General features: G+C 49.4%; 1 pseudogene; it reads right to left on the minus strand.

Moving 5' to 3' along the window:
* Positions 1-5,301: 5,301 nt before the first annotated feature.
* On the minus strand, positions 5,302-11,521 carry LOC131398000 (carcinoembryonic antigen-related cell adhesion molecule 21-like; annotated as a pseudogene).
* Positions 11,522-18,580: the final 7,059 nt, after the last annotated feature.

The raw sequence follows: 18,580 nt of genomic DNA on the forward strand, positions 1-18,580 counted from the left end.
CCATAAGTAACAGTTCTCTAAAAAAAGGAAAGCAGGTGATGTATGGACGGGTGATGATTCTGGGTCATGAACCAAGGATTCTAATTTTTCAATTCTATGCTCCTGATGTCAAAAAAACAGAGAGAACGTGTCAGTCCCTATCATATGTCATATGGACAAAGACTTAAGAGGTTTGGGCTTCTAGGAAGAATCTTGATCAGGTGTGTAAGGTTTGCCCCGGGCGGGGGGGATATTGTTTTGATGTGAACCACCGGCAACTCCAAGGAGATTTCAGCTTGTCATGCATGCATTGTAGCCAGAACAATGAAATTATTATTGCATTCCAGGTATTCACACTGTGAGCAAAACCAGTCTTGGCTCCCTTCTGTTGGATGTTCTCTGTCTTGTATTCGTGACAACACTGGACTTGGCTGTGATGAGCCCAGTGTCTCTGTGTCCTGTTCAGTGATCACAGGAAGGTCCTGGCTTCTCCTGTCCAGGCCACATGGAGGAGATCTGCCCCACACAGCAGCAGCTCCTCCAGACGGAACCAGAGTCATCTCTGAATAACATGTTCTGAGGCTACTTACTGATTTTTCACTTTCAGACATTATGTAAGGTCTTCCCTCTTGGAAGATGAGGATTTAGCTCCTTTCTTCCCCATCACCATCACACACCCCCTGCCCATGTCTCTCGTATTTTCCTAAGACCAACACTCAGTGTGGACCTTATGATGTCTATTTAACAGTTTTCACCTTTGAGCCAACTAGTTCAATGGACTAATGATTTCTTCCTGCCTCCACCCCTGTCTTGGATGTGGAGTCTAAAATTTGAACCTCTGAAGTCCATCGGGCCTGGAGAACCTTACCTCTGTGAGCTACAGATGTGGAGGGTGGTGGTGGTGGGGGCAGTTAGGGACTTATAACCACACAGATAGAGTAGAAAAAGCCAAACTCCTCCACATCTCTCTTCACAACCCTCCAGGTTACCCTGTGGTGGTGCCACCCTCTTGTGGCCAAATTTCAAAGTGCACCTCCCAATGGGGTCAAACTTTTTTTTTCAAAGGGAGCTCATCAGCCCATGGTCACTCCTAGGGACAGAAGCAGCAACATACATTGCAGGACTAGGTGTAAAGCAAAAATCAGGGCTCTTTGTTCAAAAATCACGAAGAATGTCGAGATGGTGAAAGCAAAGCATTAAACCTACCACAGGCTTTCTAAGTGACTGCACAGATGCGAGCCCACGAAGCTGGCCCTACCTAGCAGAGCAAATGGATGTGTTCGTCTAGCAAGCCAATTCCACACCAAACTCAAGTCATAAAAAACCTACAGACCTACAGCCGCTATCATACTGAATGGTGAGAACTGGAAGATTTCCTGCTAATGATGAACAAGAAACGGCAAATATTCTGAACGCCTTGGTGAGAAACGTGTGCTCCAAAGGGTGGAAGTGGATGTCTGCTAATACTGAAGACAGAAGACAATGACATCAGTGTTGACAGTGTTGTCAGTGACAGGCTCAGCTCTGGTTGTCAACACTGTAGACCAAGTGTGAGAGTTCCATGGGCTGTAGGGTCATCCACATCTGGGACCATTCAGGGACCTGCTCCATCTGTGAAGGTGTTAGGGCTCCAATAGTCTGGGGCATGCTGGACACACCCTCCAGAGGAAAGGACAAGTCCCTGCACCTGTACCTCCATCCAACCCACGTGAGAAGGATCAAAGGTGCTTCGTGGAGCCTCTGGCAGGACATAATGAGTTAGTTCCACGCAGACTCCTAGGGTTCCGAGCAAGGCCATGCCTTCTGCAGCAATAGAAAAACAGCTCCTGGCCTGTTTCTAGGCCTCGGAAGACACAGAGCTTCTGAACATGGGACAGAATGTGTCCAGGGACCCAGAACTTCTCATCATGGCCTGGGTTCTATCACACCCACCAATGTAAGGTCAGGTGAGGAGAGCAGAAGCATCACAAATGGAAGTGGTACGTCCTGGGTTAGAGGAGGACAGGTGCCCAGACCGTCATGGCACCTCCCACTCCTCACTGACACCTGTCACACAGCTCTCGCCTGTGCACTCATGGGCAGTTCACTCTGACTAGTCGACAAAGGAGGAGAAGGCTCCACACTCTCCAACTTCATTCTGCCCCCAATCCCCACCCCACATTTGCCCTCCCCTGCCTGTCCCCAGCTGCTATTCAGCCTTACTCACTCACACACAAATCCCCTGGGGACGTGGCTCACTTGCTGACTCAGCTGAAGTAGGTCTCAGGGTACAAGGGTGAGATCTGGCTTTTCTACAGTGCTCCAGGCTTTGAGAACAACCTGCACATGTCTCAACCGGTCAGAACTGGAGACTGGAAAACTCTGCCCCTCAGTTCGGTCTTCACTGCCACCCCTGCCCTGCATTCCCCACCTTCCCCCAGGCTCCATCCCAGATCCCTTTTCTAGTCTGAATATCTCACGCTCAAATTCCCTTCTTGACTTGATTCCCCACATGCCCTCAGCTCAGGTCTTCTGTGTTCATGGTGCCCTCTGTCCTCAAATCCTTCATGGCTCTCCAGACTCTTAGCCCCCAGGGGATGCTCATTTCACTCTCCCCGTTGTCACCTGTCCCATGTTCCCTTCAGCCTATATATCTGGTGCTCCGCCCTTGTCCCCAGTGTCAGGGCACTAATCTGCACCTTCCAGATTCTTTCGTTTTCCCCAGTCACATGTCTCACCCCACACGTCATCCAAGTCTGGAAGGATGGCGCCCCACCTTCACCGAACCAGCTCCAGTAGCTCCTCCCTCAACAGGGGGTCAGCTGCTCACTCAGAATTCTCAGCCCCAGCCTGGGGTCCCCCCAAAAAGAGCCCTCCCGCGTGTCCCCACTAGATCCCAAATCATGCCTGACACCCTGAAACCCCACCCAGGATTTACTATTCCTCATCCAGACTCCGTGTGGTCCCCATCCCTCTCTGCCCCCCATCAACGCCCACCTCTGCTTACCCACACTCCACCTCACTGCCGGATCTCCAAGGATTCAGCCAAACACCCCAGAGATCAAAAGGAGCAACAGGACAGAGAACCAGAGGACAGATTCTATTTACCATTTCCCAGGTACCATCTGTGGACTCTCCTTAGAATAGGCATGTGGAGATTGTGAAAACAACAAAGAAAGCCAAGAATTGAGGACACAGATGTCTGGTCTGAGCCCGAGGCTGGAGAGGGCCCTGGACAGGGTGGTCCTATGCAGGCATGTGGGTGGCTGACGTGGCAGGGACCTGATTGTCCACTGGAGTGGTTGGGTTTTTTGACAGAATAGTTTAAAAATCTGTGATCTTGTTTCCTGAAGGTGAGGTGAAAATGTGCATGGAATGAGAACACTGTTGGGGTCAGGGCCTCTGTGGCGGGTGCCTTCCATGTCTCTGTGAAGATGTTGGACTTCAGCTCACAGGGCTTCTCAGATTCTGGGGATGGAGAATGGGTAGGAGGCAACCTGGGACCCCAGAAGGTTCTGGGCAGTCAGGTCATCTCCTCCTCTGGATGCCAAGTCAGAAGGCATGGAGAAAAATTGAAAATATTCCTTTGGAGGGTTGTAGCCAGATAAGGAAAGAAATTAGAGGATTTGAAAATATGGTGAGGATTGACACTGTGTGCAAGATGCCAGGATCAGCTAAGTGCAGGTAGGTAATGTCCAAGCAAAAATTGCACCAGACAAAGTTACAGGGGCAGAAGGACTTTATCCAAGACCAGGGCAATAGGGGAGAGAGACTGAACTCAGCTCCGGAAACAAAAGTCTGGAGAGTTTTTAAGAACAGGTAGAGGGACTTGTAGGCACTTGTGTTGCTAATCAGCATTACTCAACAGAAAAGTAAAACTTCTCATTTATTCCTGACAGGAGGTAGTTTTACATCCTGGTGGTAAAGGGAGCCCAAGTTAGGCTCCTGCTCTCCCTCAGAGACTGGAAGGTGGGGGCAGGATTTTCCAGGAGGATTACATTTCAAAGGGATGGGCCCAGAACCTTGAGAAAGACATTCCCTGGATCCTAAAACCGGCAAGACAATTTTAAGGAGACATATATGCATTTCGAAAGGACAGAGAAAGAATCTGCATTTATAGATTTCAATTACATTTCTAACAGAAACCTTCTAAGAAAATGGAGGCCAGGGGCCTGCAGTCAGGAAGAACTGCCTAAAGTTTAGTGAGTCTGAAGGGAACGTGAGGCCTCTAGGTCATGACAAAACTGCTTTCTGCAGAGTGGGAGGGAACCTCAACTCCATCTCGAGCCAAGACCCAACCTGCATCTCCATCAGTTCCCTGCAATTTATAAACGTGCAAAAGAGCAGAGAGACAGTGAACAGGGCCAGAATCTGACCATCAGAAGGCTCCGTTTGCTGGACGTTCCATGGAAACACAACACTTCTCCAACAGTCACTTTCCGTTTGAACAAAGTTCGTCTCTAAGGAAGAGTGTTCTTGATCCCAAAGCAAGGTTGCTCTCACTTGATTTGGCCTGATTATTTACACAGGTGCAGCAGGATTGCACACTCACCACAGAGTTTCTCCTCTGATGCAGGTTTTCCTAAGGAGCCTCAGATGGGACTTTTAACAGCCTCTTGACGTTAGGAAGCCTAGACATCAGGACCCACCTGCAGTCTCTAGAGCTTTGAATGAGGCGCTCTCTTCTCCAGATCCCCAAAATACCCATCAAGTCAACCTTAGCTCCTTAAAGTGTGGATCATGTCTGATCCCATGGGCATCGTTCTAAACTAGGACAATCAAGTCAAAGCCGTGGTTGTACGGCTTGTACCGTACGGTTGCACGGTATCAATGTTTCCAACGATATCCAAGTAACAAGGAGGACAGAGTCTTACTGAACCTACGCAAATAACTCTATTGCCATGGAAATAAGAATGCTCAAGAAGACTTTAGGACTTCCTTGAGAGGAATCAGACAGGGAGAAAAAGACCAGTGTTGATACCCGCATGGCTGTCCTCCTGTCTTTTCCCGTTGTTCGTGTCACAGTCCATCCACACCTCCCTCAGAGGATGGTTGGAACTGAGATTCCTAAGAGCTTATCATGTGCTCCCACCCCTCATTGCACAACCACTGCCCGCCCTTCCACTGGGGAGATTGTGCAACTGAGACCAACAGGAGCTGGGGACTGGAGTGGAATGTGACCTTAAGCCAACAATAATGAGAATGCCTGTTCACATTGCTGTGCATTTATTAGCTCAATGCAAGTCTTCTAAGGACTTTCCACCTTCATTATTGACTATCACAGCAACTCTATGCAAAAAGTACATCAGATCATCATTTTACAGATAAGAAAAAAAAAATCTATCAGAGTTTAATAACAGAGGAGGGTGAGAGAGCCAAAGGGCCAGACTCATCTTGCACATTGAGCCTGGGGAGGTCACTTTTGCTGGAACTGACCAGGTTGGAGGCCTCACACTGATAATCCCCAGCATCCTCCATCCTGACGGGGTCTATGGCGAGGGTGCTGTTGTCCGGGGACAGCTTCAATGTCTCTGTGAGCCGCAGACTCTGGTCATTGAAGAATCACTGGATGAAGATGCCGGTGTCATTTGTCAGCCAGGTCAGGACCACGGGCTCCTTGTGTTCCATGACTGGGGTTGTTCTGTCCTCTGCGGACTCTGGTGGAGGGCTTTGCGACTGGCTCTGTGGAGAAACAGAGGAGGTGACTGATTCATAGTGGGCCTGGGGCCTGGGACCATGCTCCTTCCTCAGATCTTATCTGCTCTGTAGGTGACCCAGATGATGGCCCTGAACCCTGCAGAAGGATGAGCATCTTTGCTCAGGTGACCATCTGTAAGGAGAGGGCTGCACCACCCCTTTTGATCTCCAGATCACCCCAGGGTGACCCTTGATCAGTCCCCCGGGACATCTCTGTAGTGTCAGCACCAGGAACGTCTTCTCATCCCATGGGTCCTACAATCTCATCATCAGGTGAAATTTTTCTCTCATGAACTTTCATTGATTCTTTCTTAGAACTTTCCTTGACTTGAGAAAAGATCAGGCCATATTCCCTATATACACTTCCGTGTGTGTTGGGGAAGGCAGGCTTGCCAGCCCTGTCCATCTCTGCGGCCAAGGGAACATTACATAAAGTGGGAAGGCATTTACTTCTTGTGAAATCATTTATTATGGGTTGAGGATGGCCCCACCCACTCTTCACAACCTTAGGATCTGGAGAATTTCTAATCTAACCGATTTCTCACTCTAAGGAGGACTTTTACATCCTGGTCTGTGGATTAATTATCACAGTGAAGGAAATCTCAAGAGAGAAGTGGTTAGGGTTTTAACAAAAGACAGGCCTGTTAGGAATAGAAGGAAATTGCTCAATATAACAAAGGTCATAAATGAAAAGCCCACAGCTAACATCATACTCAATGGTGAAACACTGAACACTTTCTACAAAGATCCTGAACAAGACAAGGATGCTGCTTTCACCACTCTATTCAACATAGTACAGAAGCCCTAGCAGAACAACGAGGCAAGAAGAAGAAATAAAAGGCATCCAAAGTGGAAAGGAAGAAGAGAAATTATCTCTTTTAGCAGAAGACATAATCTTACATGTAGAAAACCCTAACGATTTCACCCACACACAAACTGTTAGAACTAAATAAGCAAATTCAGCATAGTTGCAGGAAATAAAATCAGCACTCAAAATCAGTTGCCTTTATATACAATAACAATGAACAACCCAAAAGGAAATTAAGAAAACAATTCCATTTACAATAGCATCAAAAAGAATAAAATACTTAAAAATAAACTTAACCAAGGAGGTGAAAGATGTGTGCACTGAAAACCACTAAACGTTCTGAAAGAGATTAAAGAAGACACAAATAATGGAAAGACATCCATGTTCATGGATGGGAAGAATTAATATTGTGAAGATGCCAAGATACCCCAAACTGCCTACATATTTGATACAATCCCTATCAAAATCCCAATGAAATTTTTACACAAATAGAAAAATCCAACCTAAAACCCAAGGGACCCTGAATAGTTAAAAGTCTCAAAAAGTTGAAAAAAATTGGAGGACTCACACTTCCTGATTTCAAAACTTACCACAAAGCTAAAGAATCAAAATAGTGTGGCACTGACATAAAGACAGACATATTGACGATGGAATACAATAGAGATCCAGAAATGAAGTCTTGATAATGTGATCAGATGATTTCAACAAGGGTACCAAGACCATTCAACGTAGAAAGGATAGTCTTTTCAACGAACAGTGTTGGAAAACTGGATATCCACATGCAGAAGAATGAAGTTGGACCATTGCCTCCACCATATACAAAAATTCACTCCAAATGGATCAAATCCTAAAGTAAGACCTAAAACTATAAAATTCTGAGAAGAAAATATAGGGTGAAATCTTCATGACATTGGATTTGGCAATGATTTCTTGAATATGACACTAAGAACACAGGCAAAAAAAGGAAAATACAGATAAACTGGACATGGTCAAAATGAAGACTTTGAGTTCGTTCAAGCACACAGTCAACAGAGTGAAAGGTGACCTATGGAATGGGAGAAAATAATTTGCAAATTATACATCAATAAGGGGTCAATATCCAGAATATACAAAGAACTCCTAAACTCAACAACAACGACAATAACAACAACAAAACCAAATAGTCTGACTGAAAAATGGGCAAATCAGAGTTGGCATCTCTTACTTCTCAGCCAGCCCGAGTCCTTGAAAGAATAAGGCAGGTTTGTGGACCTCAAGACAAATGCATGAGGCTCAGAGTGCTCAGACAAGGTAAGGCCGCCTGCTCTATGTCTGGGAGAAAGCACCGACTTCCTCAGGTGTCAGTGTTAGCAGGATCTGGTCTTGAAAAGACACAAGATGAGAGTCAGAGACCCCTCCACCCCTAGTCTTCTCTGGTTCTTCGCTGTCCAGCTGACTGCCTGGCCACTCAGGGGTGATTCCTGCCCACTGCACTCACCTCCATCACTGAGAGAGGTGTGTTTTCTCTGAGGCACCATGTTGCAGGTTCTCCTAGAGATGGGTAATGGTGATTCTGGGACATGAGGACCAGGAGCAAACAGAGCAGTCAGGTGAGTGTTCAGGCCTCAGGGCAAATATGTGGATCAGATCCTCCCACGTGAGTGTGACTGACATGGGCCAGTGACCCAATAAATGATAGAGGGAGTCTAAGGGATGATCCAGAACAGAGTGAAAGGACAGGCAGGAGCTGCCTGGCTTTGGCAGCAGAAGCTGATCTCTCCCTTGGTCTTTAACGTTTCTTGTGTCTCTTCTGAGGGCAGGTGTGGACGTGTGTAAATGCAGAAGGGCTGACTGATGGAAAGGGGGGAGCCTGAACTGCCTGATAATCTGGTCCCTGTGGACCATCTGTGTTTGGTGGTTATGAGATAGAAAATTAAGGAGAAGTTTAAATTCTCTCATATGGGAAAATTATGATTAATATCCCAGGGCCTCAGACCAATAGTGGGAAGGAAATTTCTCTAGAGAGCAGTAAAAGGTCTGACACGTGGGCCTCAGCTCCTGGAGGGTCAGAGAACCTGTCCTGTGTGGCCAGAATTCCAAGGACTCTGCATCCAGGTTCCAATATCTAAAGAGATTTGAATCATTCATTCATTCATCCATTCACCATTCCTTCCTTCCTTCCTTCATCAGAAGCAATTGAGAGTTTGTTACATGCAGGCCCTGTGCTGGCTGCAGGGGTAGAGTGGGGAGTGAGATGGCAAAGTCTTTCCTTTCTACTCCAGTGGGAGTGACCCCAAGACATCAGGAAACAAAGAAGTGATGTCAAGTCCAGTGCAGGGAGGTTGATCATCTACCTGAGGGGGCGGCCTGAACATTCCCGGCACTGACTCTGATTGTTGATGCAGGTGATGTAGCTCTAGAGTAAATGTCTCTTTCTGAGCTGGAGACACGTAGGAAGAAAGGATCTGGACTGATAATTTGGTCTAGGGGTCCACAGACACCTGATAAGGCCCCTGGTGGAGGAGAGGATGGGGCTGTGGCTGCGGACAGTCCTTGTGTGACTTATCTGTCCTTACGGTCTGTGTGACCATCATTTAGAGACTGTATCTTCCTGTGGCTCAGTTTCCCCTCAACGAAGTAGGATAAGTATTTGGCACCCAGGTTGTGAGTGTTTTAACCAGAACTATTCATAGTACCTGACCTAAATCTTGGGAGAGAGGAGCTGCCCAAATAAATGGCATCTGTTATTGTATGATTGCAAGAGAGAATGCCCCTGGGCCTGATCCCTGGTGGATGAGGAGCTGCTAGGAGCATCTTCTCTCCTCTGTACCTCCCCTGGAGACACTGACCTTCCTCTGGAGTCTCCTAAGTCCCCCAGTGGCCTGGGGACCTTGTCCATCTGTGTTCTCCATGCTGAGTCTCAGGTGAAGGATCAGGCTCTGCCCCTGCCCAGATGTGGCTCTTGGGGCTGAGCCCTGGCTGGCGACCAGCTCAGCGACCAGCTCAGAGGCCTCGGGACTCAGGAAGCCAAGAAATCATTGCTCCCAGTTGACTCTGCCCAGGAGGCCAAAACCCAACCCTGGCACGGGCTCTCCAGGGTCACTGGAGTCGGGAGCCCTGAGACAGAGGTTTATGCAGGGGCCTTCCGGGCTGGGCTTCTCTGTGAGGATCCCAGGGATCCCCAAGCCCTGCAGGGTCTTTCTCAGGGTCATGGCCCCAGGGTGGGGCTCCAGGGGGTGGGACTGAGACTGATCTCCTTCTGCTGAGTTACTCCCATCAGCCTGGTCCTTCTCTCTGCAGGGAATGTTTGCAGGGTCTTGATTCCGGGAAAGGAATTCCAATCTTATTATTATTTTCTTTTTTGGTGAGGAAGATCAGCCCTGAGCTAACATCTGTGCCCATCTTCCTCTACTTTATATGGGACGCTGCCACAGCGTGGTTTGACAAGTGGTGCGTTGGTGTGCGCCCGGGATCTGAACCTGCGAACCCTGGGCTGCCGAAGCAGGGTGCACGCACTTAAACACTACGCCACAGGGCCGGTCCAGGAATTCCAATCTTTTGAAGTTTGTCTCCACTGTGTGTGTCCTGAACTCAATGCTCAAACCCCGACAATGGATGTAATGCAGAGGCGGATGTAGGCACAGTCCAGGCCTGTCAATCCTGTGTGTGTGAAGTAGAATTCACCCCACCCAACACCCAGAGTTCAGAGAGGAATCACTCACAGTTTACACGGAGCTGTCCAGTTCCTATATCACTAACCAAATTTCTCTTAAAGGCTTGTATGGTGTAGTATCCTGTGTCCTCCTGAGTGGCGTTCTGGAGCAGCAGGGATCCATCATCATATGTTATCTCTCGACCACTGTAAAGGGTCCCTGGGCTAATTTCCGATGTGTTCATTACATAGGATACAATTTGACGTTTGGGATCTACTCTATCCCCTTTGTACCAGACATAGCCTATAAGATTCCCAGGCAGATTGGAGACAAGGAGAATAACATCCTTCCCTTGGATACCATTGAGCTGCAGTGATGTAACGGTGAGCCGGGCAGTGGTGGGCGGGTTCCAGAAGGTTAACAGTGAGACTAGGAGGGAAGAGAGAGAGATCAATCAACATTTGGAGCTATGTATTGGGATGGAAAGATGAGATCGTGGGTCCTCAGCAGGTCTCTTCATCTCTTAGACTTGGAGTGTGTGTGAGTGTGTGTGTGTATGTGTGTGTGTGTCTGTGTCTATGTCTACTGGTCAAGGTCAGCAGCATGACCACCATTACTTCAGCCCCTCTGAACTTGTTATTTCCTCTGTTCCCAACACTCTTCCCAGGTGTCTGCCCGGCTCACTCCCTCACTGCCCTCAGAGCCCTGCTCACTCTCAGGGGCGTCCTAGGGAGATGCCTTCCCTGACCTCCCCTCTAAAGACTCCCTCTGTCTTCACTGTCTGATCTTTCCCTGCTCTGTTCCCTTCATGGCACTTGTCTGTCCCTGACATCACATTCAGATCTCTTTGCTTGTCTGTCCTCCTCCCCATGGAATGTGAGCTCCTGAGGGCAGGGACTTGTGTGATCTAGTTGTACCCGCAGTGCCTGGAACAGGCCGCAAACACCCGTGGATGAGTGCATGAGTGTTCCCAGGCCCCTCCATGTCCTGCTGTTTATTTGTCAATTTCTAAAGTGTAGTGGGTAAAGACAATGTTTAGTGTCCCTAATTAAGATATTTCTGGTGTCATCCTCAAATAAATTAATATTATTACCATCAATTTTCAAAAATGATTGCTCAGTGATAACTAACTTGGAAGGGTACAGCAGTTGAGATATTCCTGCCCCTCACCTCTTCTAGATTGTGAAATTTTCCATTTGCTGAGCCCCTCTACCCCCATCCTACTCTGCTCCCATGTTCTGTCCCCTCAAGTCCAAACAGAAGTCCTCTGTCGTCTCTCAGAGCCCCATCCTCCCAGGAGACCCCAGCCAGTCTCTGTTCTCCCATCCTCCCGCCCACCCTCAGGGAATGGTCCCCTCTCACCTGCCAGCAGGAGCCCCTGCCAGCGGACACGCCCTCTGTGGGCAGTGGTTGAGGGCGATTGCATGGTGGCTGCTGTCTTCTCTGTCCTTCGGTCTATGAGAAGAGCTTGGGCTCCAGAAATGCTCACAAGCACTGCTGTCCAGATGCTTCGGCTCTGCTGTCCTTCCTCCCTCAGTGCTGGGCCTCCACCCTGGGCAAGAGCACTTTACCTGGTCACGTGGGCCAGGGGTGGGGCCTCTGCCCAGGACCCTCCTCCTCCCTCCCCTCATTCCTGCCTGCCTTGTCCCTTCTTTCTATCTCCTTTCTATCTATGTTTCTGTTCCTGGGAACTACGGACTCCTCTGCCTTCTTCAGCAGTCATTCCCCACCACACACACACACACACACAGACACACACACACACACACAGACACACACACACACGCCTTTGTTGGGACAAGCACAAGTCTGGGGCATCGTGTCCCGGGCTGACCCCACAGCTCTGGGTCTGGGTGCAGCATCACCCTCCCCCTCTCTCATCTCCTTCTGACTTTTCCATTCAGAGCAGGAACCCAGGAGGCCCCATCAGGAGCTATTGTCACAGGGATGTCACCCCCGCTGTGCATTGGAATCACCTGTGGAACTTTATAAAGATTGCGAAGTGCAGGTGACACCTTAGAAATGCTACTTTAGCAGCTGCCCAGGTTTCTGGATACTCAGCCAGGCTGAGACCCCATTTTGTGGGGTGGGGCAGCCTCTCCCCTTCTCCTGTTCAGAGTCAGAAGATTCTGTTAAGAGGCAGATTGTCACCCCGCAGTTGTGGGGTGGACCCGAGAGTCTGCATCTAACGAGCTCTCGGGTGATGCTGATCACAGTGGCCTGTGGGGCACACTTTCAATAGCAAGGCTGATGGAGACCCCTGTGCCCTGAGAAGATGACCCACCTGCCCCAGCATTGGCCTCTGCTGCGTCTTGGCCTTGGGGTCTGTCAGCACCACACAGAGACTCAGGGGTCCCCAAACCCAGGAGATTATTTCTGTTTGTGACACAGAAACCCATCTGGGCACCAGGGTCTTCCCAGTGTCCTCAACCTTCCTCTGGGAAGGTTGGATTTACTCCCAGCAGGAAGGTCACAGAGATGACTCTGGGGATGAGAAAGGGGCAAACTGAGTGATGACTGGTGAGGGGACCCACCCTCCATCTCCAGGTGTCACTAGCCTGGCCTCTGCTTGCAGGGACAGAAACCGAATACTGATGTCTCAGAAGGAGCTGCAGTTCTTGGGTGTGAAGGGGGAGGTTTCCTGCATGTCCTGGGTGAGAGGACGGTGGTGGTAGGAGGTCAGGTGGCTGTGGGCTTCCTGGTCCTCAGAGGAAAGTTTCAGGGAGACCACCCCCCTTCCCCGTGTCTGTTGGTTGAGCTGTGGCTCGGAGCCTGTCCATGTGCTCCCTGACCATCCTGGGGCCTCTGTCCTCTGTCTGGCTGACTTTCCTGTGGTCACTCTGCCTTCCCCATGGGTGGTGCCACGCAGGGAGTGCAGAGCTGCACAGGGACCCGTGACAGAGCAGGGTGCTCTGAGGCACGTAGAAGGGGCAGGCATGGCAGAGCAGACACATAAGAGGGGCCCAGAAGGATCAGTTGGACCAAGGGATGGAAATCCTGCTCCTTCTCCACCTCCTCAGCCAAAGCCACATGATGCATTAATTTCCCGCAAGTTGTCTGTTTGTTGCAATGTCGCCCCCTGGAGGGCATGAGGAGACCTGCAGCCAATGTCAGGGGCTGCACGAGGGATGCTGACCAGGCTCCAGGAGGTGTGAGCAATCTTGAGGCCTGGACGGAGGTGGGCTCTGACCTCCAGGCTGAGGGGCCTGTCAGCCCAGGTCTTTGTCACTCCAGGTCCCCAGGCTTCCTGACTCCATCCTGGTGCAGGGTGAGCCCAGGGAGAGGACAGGCGATGTCCAGTGGACTCCTGATCCAGTGTCCTGTGCTGCCTGGTGGAGGCGCTGCCTCAGCAGGAGCTCTCTGGCCCTGAGGTTTCAAGGGAAGGGCCCAGTGAGTGGTCTCTTGAGGTCTCAAGGAACCCTAGGTAGTTCTAAGACCTGGGAGGCTGGTCCCCAGAATGGCCTGTGTTTCCCCCGTCACAGCACTGGGGCATTGCATCCGACTTGTCTGTGTCCCTGTCTCTCACCTGCTCTAGGCCTCCCCATAGGGCCCAGGACCTGGAGCAACACCACATGGGAGACTCAGACAGGGGATCCTGTGGGTCCTCTGTTAGGAGAGGGGAGGCCTCTGTGGGACTCTCAGCCCCTCTGAGAGGGAAGCAAATGCAGATCCTAGTTCTCCTGTCACATCCCAAGTGGGAGATTCCCCTTGTACCCTGGACATCTTGGGCTGACGAGATGTCTTCAGGGGACGACAGCCAGGTATCCCCACAGGCCAGTGATCCTGGAGACATGGAGTCTCCCCCTGGTTCCTTTGAGGTCAAGGTGGGGCTCTCCCCTCTCCTGGTGGTATCTTCACCTGGTGCTGAGAATTCAGAGTTTGTACCAGGTCAGGTCTCTGTGAGAAGGGTAGAAACACAGGCTGCTGGCCCAGGCTCTCAGGGGAGAGGAGAAGTCACTCATAAGGTAGAGATGGGGAGGGGGGTGGCGGCCCCGTGGTTTAGTGGTTAAGTGTGCGCACTCCGCTGCTGGTGGCCCGGGTTCGGATCCAGGGCGCGCACCGACGCGCTGCTTCTCCGGCCATGCTGGGGCCGCGTCCCACATACAGCAACTAGAAGGATGTGCAACTTTGACGTACAAGTATCTACTGGGGCTTTGGGGAAAAAAAAGAAGGAGGAGGATTGGCAATAGATGTGAGCTCAGAGCCGGTCTTCCTCAGCAAAAAGAAGAGGATTAGCGTGGACGTTAGCTCAGGGCTGATCTTCCTCACAAAAAAAAAAAAAAAAGAGACGGGGAGGGGGTATGATTTTCTGGGAATCAATGGGGATCTGACCCCTCACTGTTAGGAGGCCCCTGTCCTCCCTGCTGAGTCTACAAGGGGTAAAGGCCCATCCCTGGGACAGCCACAGGCACTTGCTGGCCTCCTCCCATGCTGGTACCAGTGCCCCCATGTCTACACAAAACATGCTCTGACCCCCAGGTGTCACAAGCGATGACAAGCTTCTGTTGTGTGGTTCCCCTCATCTATTTAATGAGTATTTACTGAGCATCTGTGACGTGTCAGGCCTTGGTCTGGGCCCTGGGAACTCCACAGACAACAGGACACACGTGGGCCCTGGGGTCACAGAGTTTACCTTGTGACAGGGAGAGACAGGCACTAAGAGAAAATCATGGAACTAAGGAGTTAATTGTAATTGAGAGAAGGGCTGAGAAGGGAAAGTGTCTAGTGCATCTGGAGCATGTAATGGAGTCTCAGCTGGTCTGGGGATCACCGAGAGCACTCCTGAGAAAGTGACCTTTGCTGAGACCTGACGTGTGGGTAGACATTCACCCCATGAAGGACGAAGGGTGTGGAGAGAGGAGCTGTCTGCAGAGGGACCGGCCCTTAGGAGGGCAGATGCCTGGCTGATGGAGGGGCTGAGAGGGTCAGTGTGGGGAGCTTGGAGAGCGAGGAGGACGGTGGACTGAGTGAGGCTGGTGAGGGACAGACCCTGCTGGGCTGTGGGCGATGCTGAGGGAGGTCAGCAGCCCCCTGGGGAGGCTCCAGACAGTGGGATAGCTCTGCTGCCCTCTGCTGGACAAACAGGAACATGTGCAAGAAAAAATGCTGCTCAGTTTTGCATTTTTAATTTAACTTAAACTTCAAGCAATATTTCATATGTCTATATATGATTTGTAACAGCTTTATGGAGTTATAGTTGACATACAATAAACTTAGCATATGGAAAGCATATATTTATTCTTTTTCCCCATATGCACGCACAGAGACGTTAGTACTACAGTGAAGGAGGAGAATATGTCCCTTCCTCTCAAAGTCCCTTGTGCCCCCTTGTAGTCTCTTCATTCTGCCCCTCTGACCCCCTCCCCAGTGTTCCCAGGGAATCTCCATCTCCATTCTGTATTATAGATTAGTTTGCATTTTCTGGAATTTTTAGAAAGAGGACAAGTGAGTAAGAAGGCTGTACTCACTCAGGGAAGGGAGAGTTGGGACCCTACAGCTGCAGCACATCCCTTGGGATGACCCTGCTTCCTGCCGACTCTGCACCTGGCTTTATCCACACCTGTTGTTCCAGGATGATGAATGGTTGGGCGGAGTTGCACAGTCTGAGCTAACGTTTACTTTCTCAGGGGCATGGTGGATGGGGAGAATGCCAAACTTGGAGCTGGGAGGTCCGGGTCGAGGCACACTTCTTTATCCTCTAAGAGAACAGCCCTTCAGATCCCAGCTCTGGCTCAGACACATGGGCACAAAAGGGGTTCTGCCACTGACCATCAAGGAGACTTCAGACAAATGACTCATTCTCTTCGGGCCTCAGTTTCTTCGGCTGTAAAATTGGACAAGGACAGCATCTACCTCATAGGGTTGGTTTTATAATTAATTGAGTAAATATACACAAAATGCGTGGGGTGTCTGGCATGTAACAGAGTTAGTGGTTAGTGTGAGAAGAGTCCTTGGAATCATCCACTCCAGTCCCTGCTCACGGGGAAAGGCAGTGTGTGTAGGGGTCAAGTGCATGGGCTCAGGAGCCACAGTGCCTGGTTTGAACTCAGATCTGCCTTTTCCTGGCTGTGTGACCTTGTGCAAGTTACTTGACCTCTCTGAGCTTCAGTTTCCTCATCTGCACAATACAGACAATAAACTATAACTACTTGATATGGTTGTTGAGAGGATGAAATGAGTTAACATCTGTAAGATTCTTGGAGCTGAGCATGGGACACAGTAAATCCTTGAAAATATTACCTGTTGTTATTAAGATTCCAGTATCTGGGCTTATGGGAAGAACTGAGAGACTGGATCCCAGGGTCCTAGTGCCTGGCTCTCCAGGGAGCCTGTGAGACCTTGGGCAAGTGGGTTCCCCACCCAGGGCCTCTGTTTCCCACTGGGACCTGGATGAAGTTCCCACCTCTGTTCCCTCTGTGTCTTCTCAGTTCTCCAACCCTGGGCAATGGCTCTTATCCTTAATTCTCACTGTTAAAATACTTGGAGCAGCTTTTGGATTCTGACTGACATGTTCTCCATCCCTTAGAACCAGTGGGGGCTGGGGAATTGGGAGGTGGGCACTGCCTTCTTCCACCAACAAGTCAGAGCCAGCAAACACCAACGACTCTGAGGCCCCCATTCTTCACACATGGAATCTGGCATTTAACGAACACCCACATGTGCCAGGCAAAGGGTGGGGATTTTACCCATGTCTAAACTTCCTTATCCTATGCCTCTGAGGTAGGTATTTATGTCAGATGAGCAAGGCCATGATCCTTGGAGTCCCTGACGCCTACAGCATGCAGGACCCTCTGAGCTCTCAGCTTTCCCATCTGTAAGATGGGGATGATGATTCCCATTTCCTAGCGTCATTGTTGGGGTCAAGTGATATAGTGAACATAAAGTGTGTTTTGTGCAGTGTGGCACATAGTAGGTCTTGCTTGGTAAAAGGAAGTGGGTTTGATCTGAAGGTAATGATAATATCAGCCCCTGATGTCTTCAGCCCTTTGTACATTTCAGACACTCGTGTGTATTCCCTCATTCTCACTCAGACATTCTACCCATTTCCAGAGGCCTTGGGATACTTACAACACAGACCCACGTGGCATGACAAGGACACCCACAGAGTGTGTGGGACTCAGACAAGGGCAACCAAACAAGGGTCAATCCAGTCTGGAAACATCTGAGGAGGCTTCCTGGAGGAGGTGACATTGGAACTGAGTCTAGAAAGGAACAGAGGATGTTGGCAGGGAGAATTGCATGGGGAAAGACCTGGAGGAGACAGAATGCTTGATTCATCAGGGGATAGATAAGATGGGTAAACATGGAAATGCATAAGGAAAAGGGAGTTCACGGAAAAGGAAGTGCAAATGACCCTTGTTGCCGCCCTCCACACCCTTACTAAGAGAAAGGCAAAGTCCAATGATGCTGAGATGTGTTTCCTCAATCAGCTTGGCAGAAATTCAAACACGTGCTTGCACACCACGTGCTGAGTGTGTGGGCGACAGTCGCTGTCAGTCTCAGCAGGTTGGAGTGCAAAGGGGAACAACCTGGAGGAGGGCAGTTTTGCGATTTCCATCAAAATCACAAGTGTACTTACTTTCTGACTAACCAGTCCCCTTCTGGGAAATGCAAAACGTGAAATGACATCCGTGCAAGGCAAGTCACTGCAGAATTGTTAGAAATGGCAATAGACTGAAATGACTCAATTGCTCATTAAGGGGGGCTGGTTGAATAAGCCGTGGTCCATATCATGGAATACTGTGCAGCTGTTAGAGGAATGAGGGATGCTCTCTGTCTGCTGATATGGACAGTCGTCCAGGATAAACTGTAACGTGAGAAAAACAAGCGATAGAACAGGGTATAGCGTGCTACCTTTTGCATACAAAGGGGCAAATGTAAAAATAATTCGTAAATGGCCAATAAGCACATGAAAGATGATCAATGTCGCTAATCATTAGGGAAATGCAAATCAAAACCACAATGAGATACCCCCTCACACCCATTAGGATGGCTACTATCAAATAACAGAAAATAGCAAGTGTTGGCGATAATGTGCAGAAATTAGAACACTTGTGCTTTGCTGGTGGGAATGTAAAATGTTACAGCATTATAGAAAACAGTATGGTGGTTTCTCAAAAAAATTAGACATAGAAATATGATATGACCCAGCAATCCACGTCTGGGTATATACTCAAAAGAGCTGAAAACAGGGAATAAAACAGATATTTGTATACCCACGTTCATAGGAATGTTATTCACAATAGCCAAAGAGTGGAAACAACACGAATGTCCATAAATGGATGAGTGGATAGACGAAATGTGGTGTGTTCATACAATGGAATACTATGCAGCCTTAAAAGGAAGGAAATTCTGACACATGCTACAACATAGATGGACCTTGAAGACATTATGCTAAGTGAAATAAGCCAGACACCAAAGGACAAATACTGTATGATTCCTCTTCTATGAGATTGCTACAGTAGTCAGATTCATAAAGACAGAA

The sequence above is a fragment of the Diceros bicornis genome, chromosome 34, assembly GCF_020826845.1.
Source record: "Diceros bicornis minor isolate mBicDic1 chromosome 34, mDicBic1.mat.cur, whole genome shotgun sequence".
NCBI classification, from domain to species: Eukaryota; Metazoa; Chordata; class Mammalia; order Perissodactyla; family Rhinocerotidae; genus Diceros; species Diceros bicornis.